This window comes from Canis lupus, chromosome 7 (assembly GCF_003254725.2).
Source record: "Canis lupus dingo isolate Sandy chromosome 7, ASM325472v2, whole genome shotgun sequence".
NCBI classification, from domain to species: domain Eukaryota; kingdom Metazoa; phylum Chordata; class Mammalia; order Carnivora; family Canidae; genus Canis; species Canis lupus.
In genome coordinates this window covers 47,660,337-47,675,945 of record NC_064249.1, presented here as the reverse complement: position 1 = coordinate 47,675,945, position 15,609 = coordinate 47,660,337, and the positions used below count along the sequence as shown (strand labels likewise).

General features: G+C 35.4%; 1 protein-coding gene and 1 long non-coding RNA gene across 9 annotated transcripts in view; one reads left to right on the top strand and one right to left on the bottom strand.

The window, feature by feature from the left end:
• RIT2 (Ras like without CAAX 2) overlaps positions 1 to 15,609 on the bottom strand; it is a 475,191-nt gene that overhangs the window by 57,657 nt on the left and 401,925 nt on the right. The window lies entirely within an intron of this gene.
• LOC112647818 (uncharacterized) overlaps positions 12,375 to 15,609 on the top strand; it is a 36,744-nt gene continuing 33,509 nt past the window's right edge. For both annotated transcript variants that reach the window (XR_003128488.3, XR_003128487.3), the window contains exons 1-2: positions 12,375 to 12,735; positions 13,048 to 13,097. This is a non-coding gene — a long non-coding RNA (uncharacterized LOC112647818). The remainder of the gene's footprint in view (positions 12,736 to 13,047; positions 13,098 to 15,609) is intronic.

Genomic DNA, 15,609 nt, shown 5'->3' with positions numbered 1-15,609 from the left:
TTTGAGAAAAATATTTATTGAAGTATGCACTAACATGGAAGACTGATGAGCAACAATGTCTAAAAACATTTCCTGTTTGTGCACTGACAAGCTAAAAATAGGAAACACTGCTAAAAAAGAGTAAAGGCTAAAAGGATAGAGGAATTATTTCTTTTGTAAATCCTTCCTGGGATTGAGAGTATGTTTTACCATAAAGTGATTCATAAACTATATAGAGGGATTTTTTCCCCCTCTATTCATGGTTAGAATTGATTGTCCTGATAAATTGATATTGCTTATCACATAGATGTTTATATTCTCATTTTTCTCTCTAGGTGGGTGTCCTGGAATCCCCAAAACTATGTTGATATCAGGCAATTTGAAAGTTTATGCCCTACCTACTTATGAAACAAAGCAAAACAAACCTCTAACATTTCTTTTTAAGCTTTTTTTAGTGGCAGTAAACTATGGGTTTGGGAATTAGATAGCCTTCAGGGAACTGTGGCTCTTTCACTAACTGGCACTGTGACTTGAGCAAGATATTTAACCTTACTAAGTCTGGTTTCCTCATCTGTAAAATGGAGATAACAGTGCCATTAATCCCTTTATTCACAGATTCAGTACACATTAACTGTTCTCCCTACCAACAGTAAATTCCAATAACTTCATCTTCTCAACCTAGGGTTTTGTTTGCTTCTTTGGATAAATCAATCTTACCAAATTTTCTTAGTCTCACAATATCCAAAGTAAATAACTAAGCCACATTATTTAATACTAAATTTAGGAGAAGAAAAGTAAGCTGTTACCTTTTGAATTCACTAATGTTTCTATCTTTTTTATTACAGAAACCAATACCAGCAGAAGTGGTATTTTAGATGATGGAGTTAATCATCTTTCTATCCCATTTACCCTTTTATCAAAACTTTCCCTCAAGTTATCCATAATTATGTCTCCCTTATCTGGTAAGATTACTGTAATTTAGACTCAAAGGCATATTCAGACAGGTTGTGGCAGCAATTAATAAATTAGCAGTGATCAACAGAGCTAGTAAATTATTAGTCTAAATATATTGAAATAATCTAAAAAGAGTTTTGTAGGCAACTGCATATGAAGTTATAAGGCTATACAATGTTTTTTAAAAGGTAAAACAAATCAAGAAATGTAAAAAATAAACATTTGGTTTAAAATAGAAATGTTAGGCGGTGGGGAGCGAGATTCCAACAGGACAGGCCCGGGATCCCAGGGCACCAAGCAGACACAGTCCACGATCCTGTGCTCCCCCCCGGACAGGAGGAGGTGGGGAGGGCACAGGACAGCGAGGACTCTCCTGCCACCGGGCGCCCCACACTGTGCAGATCAGCAACCCCCGCCCCCGGAGCATCCAGGCCAGTGTGGACTGGGAGACTGGGTAGTTACTCTGGGAGCTGAGTCCAGAGCTGGAGAGCTGGCCGCTGCCAGTGGTGTTGTTCCTCCTGATGTCACTCACCTGTGCCTGGGATGGAGTGGGGGCGCCAGGGAACAGAGGCCTCACGGGTAAACAGCTCCCGCTGAGGCGGGCACCTGGTGGGGTTGGGACAGCTCCCCCAGGTAGATACACCTGAGAATCAGCACAGCAGACCCCTCTCCCAGAAGACCAGCTGGAAGGATAGGGGAAGAGCCAAATTCTTGACTGAGCAGCACTGGAAAGCTCCAGGGGAAGTCGAGGGACAGTATATAGAACCAGAGGGTACCCCTCCTTTTTTTTTTCCCTTTTTTTTCTTCCTTTATCCAGTACAACTCGTTTTTAGCCACTCTGCACTGAGCAAAATGACTAGAAAGAAGAAATCACCATAAAAGGAAGAATCAGAAACATTACTCTCTGCCACAGAGTTACAGAATTTGGATTACAATTTGATGTCAGAAAGCCAATTCAGAAGCACAATTATAAAGCTATTGGTGGCTCTGGAAAAAAGCATGAAGGATTCAAGAGACTTCATGACTGGAGAATTTAGATCTAATCAGGCCAAAATTAAAAATCGGTTAATTGAAAAAAATTTTTAAAAATATCAGTTAATTGAGATGCAATCCAAACTAGAGGTCCTAACGATAAGAGTTAATGAGGGAGAAGAGTGAGGGACATAGAAGACAAGTTGATGGCAAGGAAGGAAGTTAAGGGAAAAAAAAGAAAAACAAAATACCATGAGGAAAAGTTAAGGGAAATAAATGACAGCCTCATAAGGGAAACTCTATGTATAATTGAGGTGGCAGAGGGCGCTGAGAGGGACAGAGGGCCAAAAGCATATTTGTACAATTATAGCTGAGAACTTCCCTAATTTGGGGAGGAAAACAGGCATTCAGATACAGGAGATAGAGAGGTCTCCCCCTAAAATCAATAAAAACCATTCAACACCTTGACATATAATAGTGAAACTTGCAAATTCCAAAGATAAAGAGAAAATCCTTAAAGCAGCAAGAGACAAGAGATCCCTAACTTATATGGAGAGAAAATTAGATTAACAGCAGACCTCTCCACAGACACCTGGCAGGCCAGAAAGTGCTGGGAGGATATATTCAGGGTCCTAAATGAGAAGAACATGCAGCCAAGAATACTTTATCCAGCAAGGCTCTCATTCAGAATAGAAGGAGAGATAAAGAGCTTCCAAGATAGGAGGAAACTGAGAGAATATGTGACCACAAAACCAGCTCTGCAAGAAATATTAAGGGGAACTCTGTAAAAGAAAGAGGAAGTCCAAAGAAATGATCCACAAAAACAGGGACTGAATAGGTATTATGATGACAATTAATATCTTTCAAAGTAACTCTGAACATGAATGGGCTTAATGATCCCATCAAAAGATGCAGGGTTTCAGACTGGATAAAAAAGCAAGACCCATCTATTTGCTGTCTACAAGAGACTCATTTTAGACCTAAGGACACCTACAGCCTGAATGGTCCTCAAAAGAAAGCAGGGGTAGTCATTCTCCTATCAGATAAATTAAAGTTTATCCCAAAGACTGTAGTAAGGGATGAAGAAGGACGCTATATCATACTTAAAGGATCTATCCAACAAGAGGACCTAAAAATCATGAATATTTATGCCCCTAATGTGGGAGCTTCCAAGTGTATCAATCACTTAATAACCAAAGTAAAGACATACTTAGATAATAATACACTAATACTGGAAGACTTCAACATGGCACTTTCTGCAAATGACAGATATTCTAAGCATATCTCCAAAGAAATGAATCTTGAAATGATACAGTGGACCAGATGTATTTCACAGATAGTTACAGAACTTTACATCCAAACACAACTGAATACACATTCTTCTCAAGTGCACATGGAACTTTCTCCAGAATAGACCACATACTGGGTCACAAATCAGGTCTGAAATGATACTAAAAGATTGGGATTGTCCCCTGCATATTTTCAGACCATAATGCTTTGAAACTTGAACTCAATCACAAGAAGAAATTTGGAAGAAACTCAAACACGTGGAGGTTAAAGACCATCCTGCTAAAAGATGAAAGGGTCAACCAGGAAATTAGAGAAGAATTAAAAAGATTCATGGAAACTAATTAGAATGAAGATATAACTGTTCAAAATCTTTGGGATACAGCAAAAGCAGTCCTGAGAGGGAAATACATCATAATACAAGCATCCCTCAAAAAATTGGAAAAAAACTCAAATACACAAGCTAACCTTGCACCTAAAGGAACTGGAAAAAGAACAGCAAATAAAACCTACAATAAGCAGAAGAAGAGAGTTAATAAATATTTGAGAACTCAATGAAATAGAGACCAGAAGAACTGTAGAATGGATCAACAAAACCAGGAGTTGGTTCTTTGAAAGAATCAATAAGATAGATAGACCATTAGCCAGCCTTATTAAAAACAAAAGAGAAAAGACTCTAATTAATAAAATCACAAATGAAAAAGGGATATCACAACCAATACCAAGGAAATACAAACGATTTAAAAAACATATTATGAGCAGCTATACACCAATAAATTAGGCAATCTAGAAGAAATGGACACATTTCTGGTAAACCACAGACCACACATTTCTGGTAAACCAAAACTGGAACAGGAAGAAATAGAAAACCTGAAATAGAAATAGAACAGGCAGATAACCAGGGAGGAAATTGAAGCAGTCATCAAAAACCTCCCAAGACACAAAAGTCCAGGGTCAGATGGCTTCCCTGGGGAATTCTATCAAACATTTAAAGACAAAAAAAATACATATGAGAGACTCCTAACTCTGGGAAATGAATAAGGGGTAGTGGAAGGGAATTGGGTGGGGGGATGGGGTGACTAGGTGACAGACACTGAGGGGGGGCACTTGATGGAATGAGCACTGGGTGTTATGTTATATGTTGGCAAATCGAACTCCAATAAAAAAATACAAAAACAACAAAAAAATTTAATAAAAAAATAAAAATAAAATAGAAATGTTAATTCTCAATTAGTTTTGATATAGTTTTCTTTTTTCAACTGATAAAATAATATCTGAAATAATTTTTAAATTATTCTCCAATTAGAGAAGGAAATGTTGAACTACCTCAATTAACTAATCTTTTTATGATGCATTAGTTGACCAGCAATAATTTTCTAATGTGATAAGCATAAAAAATTCCTATGCAGATAAGTGACATCAGCAAGATGGCCAAATAAGATGCCTTGTCTATATTCCTTTCTTCCTCAAGAATAATTTGGCATTCATCCATAGACAAAGTGCCTTTGTGGGAGCTGTGGGGTCCAGTGCAATACAGCAAGGGTACTCCCACTGAATCCTGCTGAACCCTGCCTTGTGAAATGGGCATGCACATCTCAGTCCCATGAGCCCTGAGATGGCTCATAAAACTGTTCCACTCCCTCTCAACTCTAGTCCAGTACTGTCTGGAGAACTCTGAATTAGATTATTTGCCCAAGGTCAAGAGAGTCTTTGTGGAGTCCAGAAGTCCAGTGGAGAAGTCTCAGAACACCATTAGAGAAAAAACAAAATCCAAGTTTGGACACATTGTATAAGAGAAGTGAAACTATTTGACTTTTTCACATCACTCCTCTCACAGTGTGGCACAGCTGAGTGTCAAAAGAACCCTTCTCAGCCATGATTTCTTCTATGTGGGAAAGTGAGAGCACACAAGTGAGTGCCCAGATTACCTAGCTGTGCAGGATATTGCCAAAGAAGCCCATTTCTCCCTTGTCTCATTCAGAATACTGAATCATAAGCTATACAACCAGGGGGCAGTGAGCTGTTGGGAGAGCAGCACCTAGAACTCTGACTATATCTAAAAGTATGTAGATCCTACAGATGGTGTCATAGACTCCTTTGGGAGATCCACTCATGAGCCATGGGGGTGTCTTACCTGTGCATTACACAGTGCAGGCATTCCAGCACTGTGGAGTGGTGCCTTACCCAAACACCTCCCCACCCCACGTGTAGCTCCCTGTAGCCACTTCACAGTGACTGTGAAAGCAAGCTTTCACAAATGGTTAGTGAACATGCAGAGAAAAAACAGCTAAATCTGTGGGCAGAAAGACCACAAATTTGAGCCTTTACACTGCCCTTGGAGAAGCAAAAGGGAAAGTGTTGCACCTGGCACGTTGTATTATAAGAAAGCATGCAATCTTGGGAATTTTGCCACAGGAGGGAGCAATAAGTGTAGGGTAGATGCATCTATAAAAGGGTCTGAGAAAGTCTCAGAATCTCTAGCAGGGCTAACAGAATGTTTTTCTCTCTGGAAGGAATAACTAGAGGAGGTGATTGTTACTTCAAATGTGAAAATAACAATGCAAGACTTTAAGGAACAAGAAAAAAAATCAATGAAACATGACACCAACAAAAGATCACAGTATTCTTCCAGTAACTGATCCCCCCCAAATGGAGATGTGCAGTTTACCCAATAAAGAATTCAAAATAGCTGTTTCAAGGAAGTTCAATGAGCTGTGAAAACACAGACAATTCAGTGAAATCAGGAAAACACCACACACACAAAATGAGAAGTTTAATAAAGAGATGGAAATCATAAAGAAAAATAGAAATTCAGGAGCTGAAGAATACATGAATGAAATGAAAAATGTAAAGCAGAAATAAATGAAATAGAGATCAGGAAAACAACAAGAAAGACTAAGGAAACTAAAAGCTGATTTTTTGAAAATATTAACAAAACTTCTAAACCTTAAGCTAAACTAAGAAAGAAAAAATTTAAACAAAATCAGAAACAAAAGAGGAAACATTGCAACTGATACAAAAGAAAGAATCATAAGAGACTAAACCATTACATATCAACAAATTGGATAACCATAAAAAAATTCCTAGAAATGCACAACCCACCAGGACTCAATCATGAGGACTGAGAAAATCTAAACAGACCAATAATGAGTTAAAAGATTGAATTAGAAATCTCCCAACAAATAAAAGCCCAGAAACAGATGATTTCATGGGTAAATTCTACCAAATTCACAGAGAAGAATTAACTTCAATCCTTTTCAAACTCTTCCAAAACTCTAAGAGGAAACACTCCCAAACTAATTTACAAGGCCAGCAATGCCCTCAAACCCAAGCCAGAAGTACAAGCCAATATTTCTGATGAATATAGATGCAAAAATTCTGAACATAGTATTAGGAAACAGAATTCAACACCACAGTAAAAAGATTGTATACCATTATTAAGGGGGATTTATCCTTGGGATGCAAGAATGGTTCAATATACACAAACAAATAAATATGATATACTGCATTAATAGAATGAGAGATCGAAAATCATATGATTATCTCAATAGATGAAGAAAAAGCATTTGACAAAATACAATATCCATTCATGATGAAAAACTCTCAAGAAATTGGGTACAGAAGGAGTGTACCTTAACTTAATAAAGATCATATACGACAAACACACAGCTATCATCATACTCAACAGTAAAAGGTTGAAAACTTTCCCTCTAAGATTAGGAACACAAGTGATCCATTCCCACCACTTTTATTCAACATAGTACTGGAAGTATCAACCAGAGCAGTTAGGCAAGAAAAAGATATGTCATCCAAATTGGAAAGGAAAAAGTAAAGCTGTCTCTGTTTACAGATGGTATGATCATATATAGAGAAAATACTACAGACTCCACCAAAAAAAAAAAAAAAAAAAAAAAAAACCTGCTGGAACTAATCAACTAATTCAGTAAAGCTGCGGGATGCAAAATCAACAGGCAGAAATCAATTGCAATTCTGTATACAAACAACAAACTAAAAAAGAAATAATTCCATTTGCAACAGCATCACAAACAACAAAATATTTAAGATTATATTTAACCGAGGTGGTGAAAAATCTGTATACTGAAAAGTGTATGACTGTGATGAAAGAAATTGAAGACAACACAATATAAAGGTATCCCATGTTCATGGATATGAAGAATTCATATTGTTAAAATGTCAGTACTCTTCAAAGCTGTCTATAGATACAATCCTTATCAAAATTCCTTCGGAATTTTTCATACAAATAGAAAAAAAAATCTAAAATTTATACAGAAACCTAAAAGACCCTCAATAACCAAAACAATCTTGAAAAAGAACAAAGCTGGAAGCATTACACTTTCTGGTTTCAAACTATATTACAAAGTTATAGTAATGAATACAGCATGGCACTAACATAAAACAAATATAACCAATGAAACATAACAGAGAGCCCAGAAATAAACTCTTACATAAAACTATTATTTGTCAAAGTACCAATAATACTCAATGGGGCAGGATAGTCTCTTTTAATAAATGGTATGGGGAAAACTGGATAATCACATCCATAAGGATGAAACTGGATCCCTATCTTATACCAGTTACAAAAATTAACTTGGAATGGATTAAAGACTTCAATATAAAACCTGAAACCATAAACTCCTCATAAAGAAAACTTTAGAGAAATGCTCCTTGACATTGGTCTTAGCAATGATTTTTTTCAATATGACACTAAAAGCACATGCAACAAAAGCAAAATAAATAAGCAGGACTATATTAAACTAAAAAGCTTCTGCACAGCAAAAAGATCAATCAACAAAATGAAAAGGCAGCCTACAGAATAGGAGAAAATATTTGCAAGCCACATGTGATAATGTGTTCATATGCAAAATATAAAAAGGAACTCCTATAATTCTATAGCAAAAAACAAAACCCCCCAAACAATACAATTAAAAATGGGCAGAGGACCTGAATAGACAGTCTTCCAAGGAACATATTAAAATCACCAACAGGTGCATAAAAAGATGCTCACTATCACTAATCACAGAAAAATGCAAATCAAAACCACCATGAGATACCACCTCACAACTGTTAAAATGGCTATTATCAAAAAGACAAAACATAAGCATTAACAAAAATGTGGAGAAAAGGGAATCCTTGTGCACTGTTGGTGAGGATGTAAATTGGTACAGCCACTATGGAAAACAATAATATAACCTAGTAATCTTAATTCTCAGTATATATCAAAAGAAATGAAATCAGGAGTTTAAAGAGAGATTTGTATTCCTATGTTCATTTCAGCATTATTCACAATAACCAAGATATGGAAATAATCTGAGCATCTGTTAATGGATGAATGCATAATGAAGATATAGTGTAGATATACAATGGATTCTTATTAAACCATAGAAAGGAGGAATTCTTGCCATTGTGACAACATGGATGGATCCTGAGGACATTATGCTAAATAAAATAACTGAGATAGAGAAAGACCAATACTGTATTGTCTCACTTATACGTGGAATCTAAACAAACTGAATTTATAGGAATAGAGAGTAGAATGATTGTTGTTCAGGGCTTGGGGTGGAGGAAAAGGGGAGATGTTGGTTGAAGGGTACAAGCTTCCAGTTAAGATTAATAAAATCTGAGGATCCCTGGGTGGCGCAGCAGTTTAGCGCCTGCCTTTGGCCCAGGGCGCGATCCTGGAGACCCGGGATGGAATCCCACATCGGGCTCCCAGGGCATGGAGCCTGCTTCTCCCTCTGCCTATGTCTCTGCCTTTCTCTCTCTCTCTCTGTGTGACTATCATAAATAAATAAAAATAAAAAAAAGATTAATAAAATCTGGGGACCTAAGGTATAACATGGTTACTATTGTCACCATAGGTGTATTATATACTTGAAAGTTGCCAAGAGTGAATCTTCAATGTTCTTACCACCCTCACAAATGGTAATTCTGAGAGGTGATAGAGATGTTACTTATCCCTATCATGGTAATCATTACACAATATACACAATACATAAATGTTTATTAAGTTAACACATTGTACACTTTAAATGTATATGATGTTATATATTAATTATACCATAATAAAGGTAGAAAAAATTCTTATGCACTTCTATAGTTACTCAAGGTATTAACTAACTCAAATCATTATAAATTCAGAATCACTTGATTCTGTTCTCTGAACATTCAAATAATGGAGTAAATAAATAAATCTTGACCTAATCAGTTATATATCATATATTCATTTTCTCAGAGATATGACTATCCTGATCAACATCATTGTTCCCTTCTAAATGTTATTTTTCAATGTATATGAGACAGTGTCAGTTGTCACTGGTAAGATATCAGGGAGATTTTTTTCAAATTTAGTATTTCAATATTACAGCAAAACTTTGTGTTTGCCTATAATTCATACACTAGGATATTTTTAAATAAACAAATAGGAAATTATCGATTTATTATTTTTTAATAATTGGTTATTCGTTATATATTTCAGTACAAGGGATTCTTCAAAGCCCTAATACCACAATGAGTGAGACAAGATTTTCACAGATGACACACATTAACTGAAAATAGGCACATATAAATTCAGAATTTTAAGAATTTATATTTTCTAAAGAAATATAGAAAAGTAAAGAGTAGGTAAAAGTAGACTGCTCAGGGGAGTTGTCATAGGATAAGTGGGATTTTAATTACTCTTTGTTTATTTCACAAATAAGCCTTTTTCTTTGTTAAACAGAATGCTTTGAACCTGGGTCTTTTTTTTTTTTGACATAAACCATAGGTAAAATGTATATCAATTCTGGATCAGCTATTGAAAAATTCTACATAACATTAAAATAATCTCCCAACCTAGGAAAACATTTTTAAAGAAAGGTCTATACAGAGCCATTTTGAATATTTCATGCAATATAACATCATAAAGATCAATTGCCTTTTTTAGTTTTTACTTACACCTGTTTTCAAGCCAGTGATCTGATTGGTGAACAGACAACATTATGGGGTCATAATGGAGACAATTAGGCCAAGATCCAGGTCTCATCTCCTGTTCTGAATAATATTGAAATTATTTTATTCATTTTAATAGCTTGGGAAAATTATTTGGCTGATTGTTGAGGAATAAGTTGGTGAAGGAAGGATTATAATAGGGAACTGGACAATACTTACTATAAATATCCCCCAATTATAATAAATTCTAGTGTCAGTTTTAGAATCTCTACTGGTAAGATATGTTAAAAGTCTCCAAATTATGATTCATTAATCAGTTCTCTAGTGTATGTCTCCACTATAGATATAACTGTCTTTGGCAAAACTTCATCATTTTATTTGTCACATATATAAATTTGAATCCTCAATGTCTTAACTTAGGCTTTTAGAATTAGAAGGGAAATCAGAGGCCAACTACTGTATCCAGGAAAGTTCTCAGAAATGCTCCTGACAGATTGTTTCCAGAGATAGTTGTCCATTTGATACGAAGAACCTCAACACTCCATAACGCAACTCTTGAAGTGGTTTGATGCTTCCAACATCTATCACAGAATTTATTCTACTGAACATTATTTCCTGCTGCTGTTCTCCACCAAATTGTGTCAATTCCTGTTATAGAACTGTATATAAGTAAGCTTAATGTCTACTTCATGGGCACTTCTCTCATTACTTAAATATGAGCCTCATCTCACCCCAGTGACAGACACAGACTGAGTGCCTATAGTTTTATGGGCAATGTGCTAGCCATCGTAAGTTTGTTCAGTCTTAATCCTATGATTTGCCCAGGGGCTTCAATCACCTCTGTTCTCACCAGGCTCCACTGAGAGATTCAAATATCAACAAACATATATCCCCCTCACATCATATATTATGAGTTATGATTATTATATATTATCACATTACATCATATATGATATCATATATCATATATAATTATATATCATGTTATATTATCATATATGATATATCATATATTATCATATAATAGTCATATATTATGATTTTACAGGCAAAAGCTCTGTAGTGTAATCACATATCTTTTACTATATAACCTTTATATGATACCTGAATTTATTACTGTTGTAGAGAGGGGGGAAATGCTCACCAATCCCATTTTCTCTTTATGGACATGTAGGAAGACAATTTCCCAGCTTTCATTATTCATACAGGGGCCATGTAACAGGAAGCTGACAAATGTAGGGTGGTCAAAGTGATGGAAGCTTCTTCCAGGTCTGGCATAGACCCCTGTGTCACTGTCACTTTTCTCATTCCCAAACCACAATGGAATTGTCACAAACCTGAGAGAAGCCCAGATCCCTGAACAAAAACTGTCCAAACTACATCAGGTTCTAATATGAGTAGCCTGCATCAAGTCATTGAGAGTTTGTTTCTCTTTAACTTTATATAACAGAGTTTAACCTCCTTCAATTTACTGAGTAATTAATACCTGAAGTGGGTTACTGTTATAACCCCAAATGAGGTTCATGAAGTTGGCTTGGTAATTGGATGGCATGCAAGCAAAAAACTGATATCAGATGCTATAAAGATGGAATTTAGTGATATACAGTGGAAAAAAATATTAGTGAAATTGTTACTCCATAGATCCTAGAAGGCATTGCATTTGCCTAGTGAGATTATGGCACTAAGGCAAGATTTGGAAAATAAAAATGTTAGCCGTATATGTTGGGTTTTATTGTCTGTGCTTGGCAAAGGGTTATAAGATAGAGATAAGTTAATAAAATAACTTGTTAGTTTCAAATGGAAAGAGAAGAGAGAGAATCCAGAAAAGTGGTACCTTACTTGGACAATTGCTACTAGAGCAGTATTTTCAAATAGATATATGAGTCACATAGGTAATTTAAAAAAAATGTTCACTAGGAAATATATGGCTACAAAGCCATATTGAAAAAGTAAAAAGAACTTGGTGAAATAAAATTTAATATCTTTTTAAAATTTATATAGGAAATATTATTTCAACATGCAATCAATATAAAAATGTTAAATATTTTACACATTTTTTAATCCTAAGATTTCAAAATCCAGTGTGTATTTTATACTTACATCACATCTCAGTTTGAACTTGCTACACTTAAATGCTCAGGAGCTGTACGTGACCAGTAAGTAAAACATCAGACAGTACTATCTTTTTAAGTAGAATTAGAATTTTGCAAAGGCTTTGTGTAACAATGAGCCAATTAAAGTTCTCAGTTGAGTAAAGTATTCAGAAAAGGCCAGGTTAGGGTACAGCTATTTCTGTTATATCTTTTAAAGTTATATTTTTCAAAGAATATTGAGAGTAGTCACTTAAGCACATCAATCAGAAGTTTAATAGCTTGTTCTGTGAAATGCATTGCCAAAGAACCCATACGTTCAATTTAAACATGCCTCACTCTTCAAGACTTAAAATCGAGCTTTCAGTTCTCAACTTTTCATGGACAAGAATCAGCTTTTAGGTCTATATAGGCCCTGAAGACAGTACATTTCCCAATGATCAAATCAGATGTTAAGATCAGGTATTAAAGACATTGATGAGCAGAAGAAAGAGGCCCTAATCAGGTAACCCACATTGACTCCTGGTAGGGAGTCCTTTAAAATAACTGTGAAGCTGAGTTTCAGAATTACTAAGGAGTGGTGACTACTATATTTCTCATTTGTTCTATTTTCTAAATGGTAAAGTCTATTGGATTATTCAGTTTCTATTCCTGTATATGCACCGTGACGGGAGGTATATAAATAATTTAGTGGTACATAGGTCACTGGGTGAAAAAATCACACACAGAAAAAAAAACCCATGGTGAAAATAACTGCACTTCTACCATAAAACCACTATGTAATCACACATTTTCTTATTCTCTGTGCCAACTATAGATATTCTGTGTTGAAGAAGACAGCTTCACAAGATGGAAGGAGCCTACTCTGTGAGTCATTACTTGGAAAAAAGTCACTCAAAAGAACTGTTCAACCTACATCACATGCTCTTAAGCTACGAGATTTTTCTTGGTGGTTGTAGTAGGACGTGGGGAGCAGGACCTTCAGGAACCCCTTACTCTAGTGAAGCTTTTAGACTTTAGAATCAAAAAGTAGCACCTTCAGCCATTATCAAGATACTTTGCACTTAATAGACTACAGAAAAACAATGCATGAATAAATAGTAAGCCAATAGTTCAAACACCCTAAGGTGGATCATGCTTAGACTCTCACTTGAAACAAAAGATCAATTGCTGAATTTTCCCTGCACTGGGAATGTAAAGCTGGGAAGTTAAAAGAATCTCTTCATGTGTTGTGACTTTAGTGCCCACATAGAAAGCCTTGCTGTCAGTTTCAACAGTTCCTTGAAAATAGCTGGTATCTGACCGGTTTTGATCTCCATCTAATTTTGTAACTGAATACCTTGTGTCAGTGTGAGTGTGTTTGCAGTCTAGTGTAAACAATGAGAACTCTTCTTTTCTCTGCAGCTTTTCTGTTAGCCTTTCTGTAAGTGGAGCATGGAATGTCCTATGCCCTCTTTTAGCCAGAGTGGCATTGTAGGATGCAAGGGTTGCCTTGGCAACTCCACCTGATATAAGCAATAAGACACAACAGAGCATGTTTTATGGGGCAATTAATACATGTTTTGGTACATTTCAACCTGATGTTATTTGCTGCCCAAGGTGCTTATTAATAGTCCTATAAAGCATTTTGCAAACAACATTGCTCTGATAAAAATGGAAGCATTCATTTTATAAATTCAATTTCAGCAAGAACTCTGTTTTAATTACTTTACAGAGATATTTCCATTTTAAAAAATAGAATCTGATTATTAGCTAACATAGGACTGGGCCCTGAATAGGATGGAGCACAGGTAAGTTTTGAGGCATCACGCTTCTTTAAAATAGTCTGTTACCCATCACAATTTTTATTACATTCATATCTAAAAGGAAACCATGAGCCAAAGGGGCTGAAGGCATTCTGACTAGCTAGTGAATCATACCAGTTATAGGTGAAGAATTACAGTAATAATTGAAGAATGGAGTCACAGATGGTAGGTTAGATATCAAAAAAAATATATGAAAATAAACTTTTAAAGACAAGATGGCCCAAGGGAACTTTTTACAAATACATCAGCATTTCTAGGCCAACAATATACCTATTAAACATAAATTAGACTAGAAGGAACATTCATCCCAACATGGATTAAGATTTATATTCTTAGAAAATTGAAGATAAATATCTTCTATGTATCCCCTAGCTTTCACCCATATCTAACAAAATATATTTGATTAGCTTACGTCCTTAGTCCTCAAAGTAGGTGTTAATTCTCATAGCTCACTATGACCCACGCCAGCTATTTCTACTTGTTTGAGACTCTATCATCACCAGCTGACCAAAGCTCATAGTCTCTAACTCCCATTTTAATTTCCAGGTAGGATGAATTTAAAAACCTATACTTTGTCATTCTTTTTTTCTACTTGTGTCCTAATCAGGAAAAGGGAATATGACATAGGATGTGCAGTTTGAGGATACAGGAGACCTAGGGTTCTTAACAGAGACTTGAAAATTATTAAGACGATCTTCCTCAGCCTTTTTTATTAATAGCAAAAGCAAAACCAAAAATAAAACACCTTTCTTTGTATATCAAAATATGAAACTAAGGTTCTAGATCAGTGGCTTCTAATGATTTATTTGAATTACACCTGCTTATATGTGCCATTTTAGAAATTAAAACTAATAATTTTAATTATTAATTCATTTAAAATATTTAAATATTTTTAAAATGATGATAAATCATTGTCTGTCACCATAAAATAACTTTTTATTAAAAGTGCTTTTTCCGGAATGCCTGGGTGGCTCAGCAGTTGAGCATCTGCCTTTGGCCCACGGTGTGATCCTGGAGTTCTGAGATGGAGTCTGCTTCTCCCTCTCCCTCTGTCTCTTTCTGGGTCGCTTATGAATAAATAATTTTTTTAAAGTGCTTTTTCCAAAGCTAAACAGGTTTGTGAGCCAAATGGCATTGTTACCTTTCTACAATCTTGTTAATGTCCGGACAAATATAAGAAAGTTGGATTTTGGTATTACGTTTTTCATTTAATATGTTAGAATATATTATTTTTGCTACTACATGCAGACAATTTGGGCTTATGAAGTTGCAAAAGGAAGGAGTATTTGAATAGACTTTCTGTGTAATGGTGGATATTGTTGTTATTGTACCAAAACATGATTGTTAGTTATGATGCTACTTGCATCATAGAAACTGAAACTGAGTGAATGGCTTGTACCTTCTTACAGTTAAACCTATTTGTCTATCTTATATATTTTTTTTCTATCTTACATTTTGAATGGATTTTTTACTCTTGCTTGATTTTGTAACCTCGTGTATTGATCATTTGGAATATATTGGTTCACTGAGTGATGCTGATATTCCAAATGTTAACACATTGATTATATAATATC